Below are 10,785 nucleotides of genomic sequence, written 5' to 3' on the forward strand. Positions count from 1 at the left end.
TTCAGCCTCCTGTGATCAAAATTTGATTTTACGTATTTTTCCCATACAATCTGCAAATTTTCCGGAATCGGTTCCAGAGTGGTCAAAGTTGTAACTTTTTGGCGTAAGAACCTTCCTTGGACTTATACGAACCCAACGCAACAAAGAGCACCTCGATCCGACTTTCCGTGTTGAATTGATTCGCGTTCGAACAAAACCGTCGGAATTTTTTATTATATAGATATAAATTTACGTACCGTAAACCGGGGTGACATTGATAGGATTTCAATTTGTTTTTGGAATATTTTCCAACAGTTATGGTTTTTCTCAAGATTATTATTTTTAAAACATGTACTGGGGTAGGCCACACAAAGTCCATGCACTTTTTTGGAAAAAAAGTTTTTTCAATAGTGTTTAGAAAAATAGTTACGTTAAAAATTCTTAAATTAAATTCCGGGGTGACTTTGATAGTCATAGTGTTTCTTGTTAAAATCATATTTTAGATGTTCAAACTTTATTTGTTCGTTAAATGTACCATTACTTAAGTAGCTGATAAAGTTTTTAAGAAAAAAAAATCAATGTTTGTATTTAGTTAACTAAGTTTATAAGCTTTTTAACAAAATACAAACAAATTTTAGGTAAAATTGTTAAAATGTTTGAATTTTGCCTGAAATTTGTTAAAACTAGTTTTGTGTATGAAATTATCGATTTATATTGCATTTAAAACTGAATTCAAAGCACAAATCACAATTTTTTACATTTTACATGAAATTTGTTCAACTAAAATTGCCTATAAATTTGGAGATTTTTTTTTAAATTGTGGTTCAATAACACATATTATTTATTATTTACAAACTTATTTAACCTTCTCCTAGTAGAAAATTGTCCAAAGAATCCGAAAATGCATGCCGTTTTCCGATTCAAAATCGTGTTCATTGAAAAAATCATGACACTTTGAGAAGTTAAAAATAATGACTTCATCGGGACTGGCAACACCAGCCAGCAACAGTCAACTGTTCGGAGCTCCTCAAACTTTTCGATTTTTTCGCCGTAATTAACAGTGTTTACCCGCGAGTTTGCTGCTCCAGCATGCCAAGGGCCGGCCGTGGCCGTGGCAGTTCGAGTGCGGCCTCGAAAAACCCGCGAAGTTCATCTACCGGCAGAGTGCAGAAAGGTAAACATACCAACGCCGCATCGACCGCCATCGCGCACGGGAGCGTGCCCGGTGACGTCACCGATCCTTCTTTTTTACACGTGTCATACCGTCCACGTGAGTCCCCAGTACGGACGAGACAATCGACCCGGGCATCCGGAAGTACTTCCGACCAGCAGCAGCAGCAGCAGTCCACCAGCACTACGACAACAACCACTTCCAACGTTCCCACCAGCAACGAATTTGAGATGCTGAGTGGAGAAGAAAACAACACCGCCAGTGACAGCAGCAGTGCTGGCGACGACGATGACGATGATGAACTTGCGCGCAAGCAAGAAAGAAAAAGTGTAACTCTCCGAAGGAACGACGACCACCTCCAATTTTTGTTTTGGATACGTTGGCGGACGATGTTGACGAGTTGCTTGAGGGACTCCAATATTGTCTTAAAATTAGTAAAACTTCGGTGCAAGTGATTACGCATAAAAACAGAATTTCGACTTGGTAGTGAAGAAGTTGAAGTTGCGAAACTTCAAATTCTTCACATTTGACCCAGCAGAGAAGGTCCCAGTGAAGATCGTCCTTCAGGGATATCCGGACCGCCCGATCTCCGACCTGGAAGAACACCTGTCGGGCGTCAAGGTTAAGCCTCGAGAGGTTAAGGTGCTCTCGAAATCGACAACGGTGACAGGTACGTACACATTGTACCTCCTGTACTTCGATCGTGGGTCGGTCAAAATCCAGGACCTACGGCAGATCAAAGCACTGGACGGCTTCTTCGTGACGTGGCGATTCTACACGAAGAATCCGACCGACGCAGCGCAATGCCACCGCTGTCAAAAATTCGGACACGGTTCAAGAAACTGTAATCTTCCGCCCCGGTGCGTTAAGTGCGGTGAGACCCACTTCACCGAAAGGTGCAATCTTCCGCGGAAAGACCAGCTGGGGAAAACGCCCAGCAGCACAAAGCGCGCGTCAAGTGCGCGAACTGTGGTGGAAACCACACGGCGAATTTCCGTGGCTGCGCCGCGCGGAAAAGTACCTCGAGGAGCAGGACAAGAAGAAGAAAGCGCCAGCGTCCCGCCAACCTCCAAAGACTTCGAGCACGAACGCTGCAGCAGCTGGCGGCGGAGCGGTTCCATCGACCAACCCAGCGTTCCCTCCCGGTTGGGGAGGTTCGTACGCTAGAGTAGCCGCTTCTGGGAGCGGTACTTCACCGGGACAAGCAGACGTTACCGGAGATGATCTCTTCACGCTTCCCGAGTTTTTCGCTCTTGCTGGAGAGATGCTCACGCGCTTTCGTGCCTGCCGGAACAAGGCAGAACAATTCCAAGCTCTGAGTGAGCTTATGATGAAGTATATCTACAACGGATAAGCTGCCTTGTGCAGCGAAGTTTTCGACGTCAAAAGACAAAACAAACTGTGATCTAGTTTTAAGCTTTTCTATCTCTATCCTTTTCCTTAGCAAATTTAGAAGGTTTTTTTAAAATAATTTTTCCTTCTGTTGGCAAATCCATTGTTAGAATATCCAATTACATCAAAATGAACTATAGTACAAATCATAGTTGAAAGGTACTCCAAAACTCTATTAGGTTATAAGAATTACGAAATTGTGAATTGATTATTTACTAATAAAAACTAATTGAATTGAAATTGAAAAATAATGACTTTCATCGAAATTTTCTTAACTATAGTAAACTAACTTTTTAAACTTTTCAAAATTTTATGAAAAGTTCTTTTTGAGGTACTTTGAACACTTTTCTACCACGGTCAGTATGATTCTAAACAATTCCGTACGTATCTTAATTGTACTCAAAAAAAATCTCAAACCTATCAAAGTCACCCCGTTTTACGGTACGTGCGTAAGGATATTTTTTAATCATTTATTTTTGTGGTGGAGGGATGAAATAAAAAAACGAAATAATTAATCATCAAAAATTTCCATTTTATTTTTAAATCTTTTTTCAAATATGCATTCTTGGACCCAATGTCGATGTAATATCTCTGTAAAAATTGGTTTGATTAATTTTAAATCCCATAAAAGAAAAATACTAGGGTCAAAAATCAAAAATTTGAAGAAAAAAAAACAAATTAACAAATTTATACAAATTGATATCAGCAATAATTGAATAATTGTTAGGAAAAACATCCAAATCCCACCCCCTTTCATCCCCTTATTGTCCTCATCACTCATCCGCTCATTTTCATTACGGATTCAAGCTCCCGTGTCGACATCTACCCGAAAGCTCACCAACTACCTCGAAGCTTTTCGAAACATACGCTTTTCCTTTGTTCTTCTCATTTCTCTCGCCGCGCGCAATTTCAGCCAGTCTGCCGCCGCCGCAGAAGATGATTGATGCTCTCTCCAATTCTATGATATTTTTGTTTGTCTCCGCGCCAACATAAAAGCTGCCGCCGCTGCCGCTCTGCTGAGATTTTTCGATGTTTTACTCGACCAACTCGGCGCTGAGGAGGGTGGAATTGTGGATGGGAATTCAATTTTCGGCTCACGGTTTTCATGAATGATTCAGGTTGACGATAAAAGCCACCCATCATCGTGTAATGAGTAAATATCGTTTTGTAATTTTTATGATAGGCTCAAACGCGACGACCAGCGTTTCGTTTGATGGAACCGAGCTTGCATTAACGTGTGTTTGTTGAATTAATTAACACCAGTTTGGTTACGCAATGGCAAGTTGTGCAATTTGAAATGCACATTTTTTGGGTTAATTTGAATCTGTTTGCCAAAACAGTCGTAAAATTAAACGTTAGAACCTCATAAACCGGCGAACATTATGACAAGACGGCACTTTATTAGCTCTAAATTGCATGGTAAATACTAACAAATATTTTCTCACCTCCAGATTCCCGAGAAAAAGAAAACACTCCGTTAATGTGTTATGATTCAATTACCCAGAAAAATTCAAATATTGATAGAAAATAGACGTGATTGAACTGCACCACTGCAACGGCACGCGGAACGATCCAAGTGTAAAAATAGGGGGTTTTGTTTATAGAAAACACTTAAGAAATTAAATATGTACGTTCTATCGCTGACTTTCATCTCCATAAATAACGCTTTTATTAACTTTATGCATCGTCGTCCCCTGACATCGTCTCTTCGACTCTGGGATGCACTTGCTGCCGCAGCATCCTCAACCCGAAAAGATAAACAAAACCGGCAAATACTTGGCTGGTGTCTGTTCCTTAACTTGTGGCGTAAAGATCTGCCCGTTGGTGCCGCTGTTGAATAGCTCGGGGATCAAGTTACATGTATCGAGTTCAGGACGGAATTGGGAAGTGTTGCCAGATTTGTTTTTGACATTTTAACCCATCGTTTTTAATCTTTTAAAAATGGTTGTGAACACAGAAACAAAACACTACTTCATTATTATTATTTTTTTTTTTAAATTTTAGTTGTATCAATTTAAACATTTTTACAAGACATACACGGAGAAAAAAGAGTTCCCAAATCGTGAACAACCGTTCATGATAATGGGAACCACGTACAAAGTGTTCATATCCCATGGTACGTTTTTGGTAATCGTACCATGGGATTTGAACACTTTGTTCGTGGTTCTCATTTTCATGAACGCTTGATCACGATTTTGGGAACTCTTTTTTCTCCGTGTAGGCTGTTTTAAATAAACACACCAAATTATAACACCATAATCTGGGTTTATTCGGGACACCTAAAGTGAGTCAGGGCAACAAATAAATAAGATTTTAATTTCACTTAAGGGGTTACATACATGTAGAAAATCCCAAATTTTCATATTATAGGAAATTCATTTAATCAACTCAAAAGATGATTTTCGAACACTCCTGAAAGTTTCATGAAGGTATTTCATGATTTAACTGAGTTAGAAACAATTTAAGCTCAGAGTTTTGCCATACGCAAAGCAAACTGTCTAACTTTCTGAGCGTTTTTCTCTGAACACCAAGTTAATTTACGGGTGCCACGATATCTCGAGATGGGACGGACCAAATTGGCTGAAATTTTGGGTGAAGACTCCCAAGACATATTCCGTGTGCATGACGAAGCCCGATTTTGAAATTATAAATTTTCAAAAAATATAAAATTCAAAAACTGGCGATTTTTTATATGAAAAACAACAAAATAATTTTATCTTTTTTTAAAATACACTTTTTGAAAATAGGCCTTCGTCATGCACACGAGACCGGTTTAACGAGTCTTCACCAAAATTTTGAGCCGATTTGGTCGAAGCAATGTTGAGATATTGTGGCACCCGTTTTTTGAAACTGCTAACTTCAAATAGCTATATCTCGGCAAAGCTACAACCAAAAGTCTTCAAATTTGTTTTGTTAATAGATGAAAAGTAATATTTTAATGCCCTGAAAACAGATTTGAAAAAAAGTTTCAGTGTGTGCTCAAATCCACCTCTGACATTTTTGCCGATTTACATGTATGTAACCCCTTAATAGTAATCCATATTCAGACCATAGTTCAGATTCACAACTACCTCACACACATCAGCCCGGGAAGCAGTTCTCTTCTTCATAAAATAAAAAAATGCATTCTCGGACCCAACATTAAAACAATTCTAGCTAGTACTAGCCTAACTAGTAGTAGCAAATCATTTTGTAGACAATGTTTTAACATAATATTTAATTCAATGTTAATGTTTTCCATCAAATGGAACGATTTGAAATTAGAGCTATCCGGATAACTTGCAACATTGATAATTCTATTAGAAAATTAACTAACTCATACATGCCCCTTTTGTCTCACGACTGTGGGGCCACATTCAGACGAAACAAATTAATTTTACAGGTATTCAAAACACCTTTAAATTTGTATCACATGATTTATGGTCGAATACTGTTATCCGAAAAACTATACGTTGCATTTTTATTTTGAATTCCTCAAATATTTTTATTCCAAATAATTTTCAGTTCTGATACGATTTTCGTACTTTTCTGTTGATTTGGTTTGATTGAAAAGATGATATTTGATTTTATATAGAAAAAAAATGTTAATTTTCCGGATATCCTAAGTCCCAGGTCTATTTAAAATTGTAAAAAATCATTTTTTTTAATTTGGTGCTATCATGTCCAGAATTGACCAACATGCAACATGTTTTAAATTAAAATCAGTTTTAAGCCTTTATATTTTGATATTTAAATCATTTGGCCAATGCAAATAATAAAAAAGAAATCCTTCGGCTCTGACCAGTGTTAAGGGGGAAGGTACAATAAAATAAAAAATAAATAAATAACAAGCCATAGTCTAAACACTACCATGAAAAAGTGTTTTTAAATGCATTGTATACCAGTTCAGTTGTTTAAAATTCATTAGGTTTCAAAAAATGTATAATTTAACAAAAACAAAAATTTCAGCGCAAAAAATGTACATCGAAAATTCACAATAATTCAAATGTTTTTTTAACTTACCCAAACATGTTAAAAAATATTCTAAACGCAGAAGAATGCATTGTAAATAAATTTTAGTTAATTGCACTTAAATTTTCATTACAAATTTTAACTTTTTGAAAAAATAATTTTATGCAAATTTGAACTTTTTGAATAAATAATTATAATAGCCCCCTGATTTTTCGGGCCGCACAAGCACAAGCCTTATTAGAAAAACTAACTTAATCCACCTATGTGGTTGATGCTTTCCTCACTTTTTACCAACAATGGGTAATATGAGTGGCTTGGACACATATTTCAGCTATTTTTTAGATTCAAAAAATAAGTACACAGATATAACTTAAGTGGTCATAACTCGAGACAGGGTTCCCAGATTACCAATGTTGTGGACACGTCGGAAAGGGGTTTTGATTACCTAACCAACGATGTGCCGGATGATGGATCCGGCCATCGTTTGCATACATTTAAGTGAGATCCGGCTTCAAAAAAGTACATAAATATTACTTAAGTGGTCATAACTCGAGACAGGGTTGCCAAATCTTCAATGTTGTAAACTTCGGGTCACACACACATACACACACAGACATTTGTTTAGTTTTCGATTCTGAGTCGATATGTATACATGAAGGTGGGTCTTTGAGCTTTTAATAAAAAGTTCATTTTTAGAGCAGGATTATAGCCTTACCTCAGTGAGGAAGGAAAATAAAAATCTGTCGCAAGAGTTCAAATAAGAAATGTATCACCTTTTTTTATTTATTTTTCTTCTGGCTTTAAAATGTAAAGTAAAATGAATTCTGTTTTTAAATTGACTTTTTATCTATTTAAATAACCATTATGAGTATTTTTCCGCCAAAAACGCCAAAACTTTGCCCGACTCTCGTAGATTTCCGCGATATTGTGATCTAAGAAATAATTGTGGTTAGACACGAGTCTCAATGATTTCTATCTCGAAACCGCGAAATTTTTTGGCGTACTCAATATTCGAAAAAAAAATTAATCAGAATTTTACGCAAAAGTTTTTTTTTTCATTTATTATGGCCAATTTTGACCAGTTTTTCGGAGTTTTCACTCTTAAAACTCAATCGTTTGCTTAAAAGTATGTTTTCCAAAAATCATGCAAATTTTGCATAAGCATGACCTTTTTGACTTTTTATGATTTTTTTTTTAAAGGGCCGAGTATTAGGGTGCCCAGAAAAAATGACCCCCTGCTCCACAAGCGGAAAACGGGTTTTTGGGTTATTTTAAGCATCTGTGTAAATTTTGAGCGAAATTGGATGAGATTAACCCATTGATACCCGAGCCTAAAGTTGGTAAATAAAATGTTTTTCATACAAAAATTTTAAACGTAATGACACCGGAGGTAGCAATTTAAAAAGGTGTAAGCCTTACGCTGCTGTATTCAATAAATAAACAAACAAACAAACAAGTAGCGCACCGTGCAGACCAAACCGTAAGAAACTTTGGTTTTCCATACATTTTTTCGGTTTTTCCCATACAAACTTCACCTCCGAGTATCAATGGGTAAACGATGACCGATTTTGCTCATATTTGGCCCAGAGTCCTAAAATAGGTCAAGGAACAATATTCAGTTGTGGAGCGAGGTTTTGAAAACAAGTCTCTTATTCAAGGCACCCTACTGAGTATATATTGTATTTAAAAGTGTGTCCTTCAGATTCGTTTTATTGCTCGAAATCATTGAAAAATCAGAATCAGTCTGATTCAAAATTTCATCTGGTTTATAAAAAATATAAAAATGGCACAGTAACGTCATGATTCGAAATCCGGACACTTAGTACCATATTATTTTTGTTATAGCTGGCTAAAAATCATGTAATAAGTTGGAAATGTAGAAATGTCATCAGGATTTAGTATAAACAGTCAGTTTTAAGAAAATGCATGCAAACTATGTCTTTTCTAACAATTTTTCATCAGAATTTGAAAATTAAAAGGACTTGTTGTGCTTCGAATCCCGGACACTGTTAAAAGCTGATTCGAAATCCGGACACTTTTGCTTCGAATTCCGGACACTCGATTTTGCTTATGAATCGCACAAATTTGGACTGAAATGTTAGTGAATGGCATTCTTTAGGTCTCAAATAAGCTGTTGACATCAAAACAATCGATAGTTTATATAGAAAATGGCTAGAATTTAAGAAAATTAAAAAGATAATTTTCTGCTCGGCCTTCCCGGTGCTTCAGACACCTATGAAATATTTCCGTTGAAATGTTTCGCATGTTTGGTAAACTTATAATTTTATTTTATTTAATTGTTTTGGCATTAACTACAGCGTTCAAACAAACTTTAAATGAAAGTTGATGTTAGAATTCATCAAATAACACAGTTTTGACATTCATAATGCGAACTTATTTCCAAATAATTGATAAAACAAGTTGAAGTGTCCGGGTTTCGAAGCGTCCGGGAATTCGAATCATGACGTTATGTTTGAAATTTTCAATTTATGTCAAAGTAAATTAATATTGTTATGCTTTCAAACAATTGAATGATATAAAAACTTAAAAAAATAAGATTATTTTTTAATCGCGGTAAAAATATTGTTAAATTATTAAAACATCAACATATTCCTGCCAACACTGCTCTCCAAAACTTTTCAGCAGCCCATCCAGCAAGTGTGACAAGCTCAATTAGGCTGGCGCTCCCCAAACTGCTGCGGGAATCCCTCGTTCGCCGGCCACCACCTTCTGTTCTGATGGCGCTATCTCGAACCTCGATCCCGATCCCAATAAAATATCATATCGAATGGAATAGTCAAGCGATAGATAACACGTGTGCATTCTCGACTGCGGGTTTGGATTTTCTTTTGGATAGGGATAAGACAAAAATTCTTCCATAATTAATATACCGATAGGAGCGCGCGGGGGAAGAACGAATTTGGAAATTGTTAAGACTGGGGCAGGTGCGCCGAGCTAATGGCCCGTGGAATGGCTTTTCGTCGGACAGACAGGAAGCGTGGGATAATTAGGTTAGCGCCACCAAGATTCCGGAGATCTTCGTCTATAGCGATCCGATCGTTTTGAGGTAAACTGTGAACAAATTTGGGCACGTTCCAACGCTGATGGTGGTCGATCTTCGGAGTCTATAGGGAAGCTTCTTAAAAATGTCCCATAAGTTAGCGATTTTATTGCGATAAGAACACTTTGGGCTGGCTCCTCAATTTAGATTATTTAGTCTAGAGGAGTTCTTGATTCTTAACAGTTCCCTTGGAGTGGTCTCCGCCGATGAGTTACATTTTCCCACACTGACAACAAATTACGACGATCGGCGACGTGTGTCTCGGGCAAACAGAACACAGGTCCCTCCATTCAAGACCGTATTTATCACCTCCTGAAACCGGTTCCCAGGTCGCAGACCAGACCGTGGCGTATCCGTCGACGTGGCTGACAAATTAGTCAAAAATGTCAATAATTAAACATTCCCATGACGGAGAGCTGAGTCCAATACGTCACACCTTCCAAGTCGGTGCTGTGTAGGCGGTTCAGCCGCGGTGTCAAGTCGATGCATTTTTATGGTTTACAAACAAAAAATGTTGGGCCGGGGTTGCTAGCCTCGTTCTTTCTCCGCTGCGAAGGCAATGATCTCATTTCCCTTCGGTCAAACAAAAGATAAACACCCCGCGTGCATGTGCGGTGTGACATTGAGAAACAGGAAGTAAGCGCACCTCTTTTCGTGGAATGGCTGTGAAAACATTTGGATTTGGAACTGCGGAGGGTTATATCTAAACAGGTGAATTGCCTGAAGCCTGGTTTGGCTGCATTTGGAATGGTTTAGCGGAAGTTGATATCTATCATAGAAAAAAAGAAGTAAATTCGAAAGCCACAATCTCAATAAGCAAAAACGTGCAAACAAAATAGTTTATTATGATTTTTTGAAAAAATATCTAATGCCTTCTGAGATTCGTTTTTCTTTTTTATTTAGCATGAATTTTGATATTGTTTTAGAAATCCTTAAAACACAAGAATGCTGTAAATTTAGGCAATTCATACCACTAAATCGTCGCCATCGTGCTAACTTGTACGTGCATTTTGGGCCAAATTGAGTTAAGAACGCCATTTTGTGCAGCTCACAATGCCTCATCTTTTGACCTTCACATACCCCAAAATTCGATTTCAATCCTGAGATATTCAATGAAAACCAAAAAAGCTCCGAAAATTTTTGTCACTCTACATATAAAAGATGTTTCAATCCTGTCGTGCTATCTTGTCACTCTCTGAAAATTGATGTAAGTGAGACAAAGGGATTCCAG

The sequence above is a fragment of the Culex quinquefasciatus genome, chromosome 2 (assembly GCF_015732765.1).
Source record: "Culex quinquefasciatus strain JHB chromosome 2, VPISU_Cqui_1.0_pri_paternal, whole genome shotgun sequence".
Lineage (NCBI taxonomy): Eukaryota > Metazoa > Arthropoda > Insecta > Diptera > Culicidae > Culex > Culex quinquefasciatus.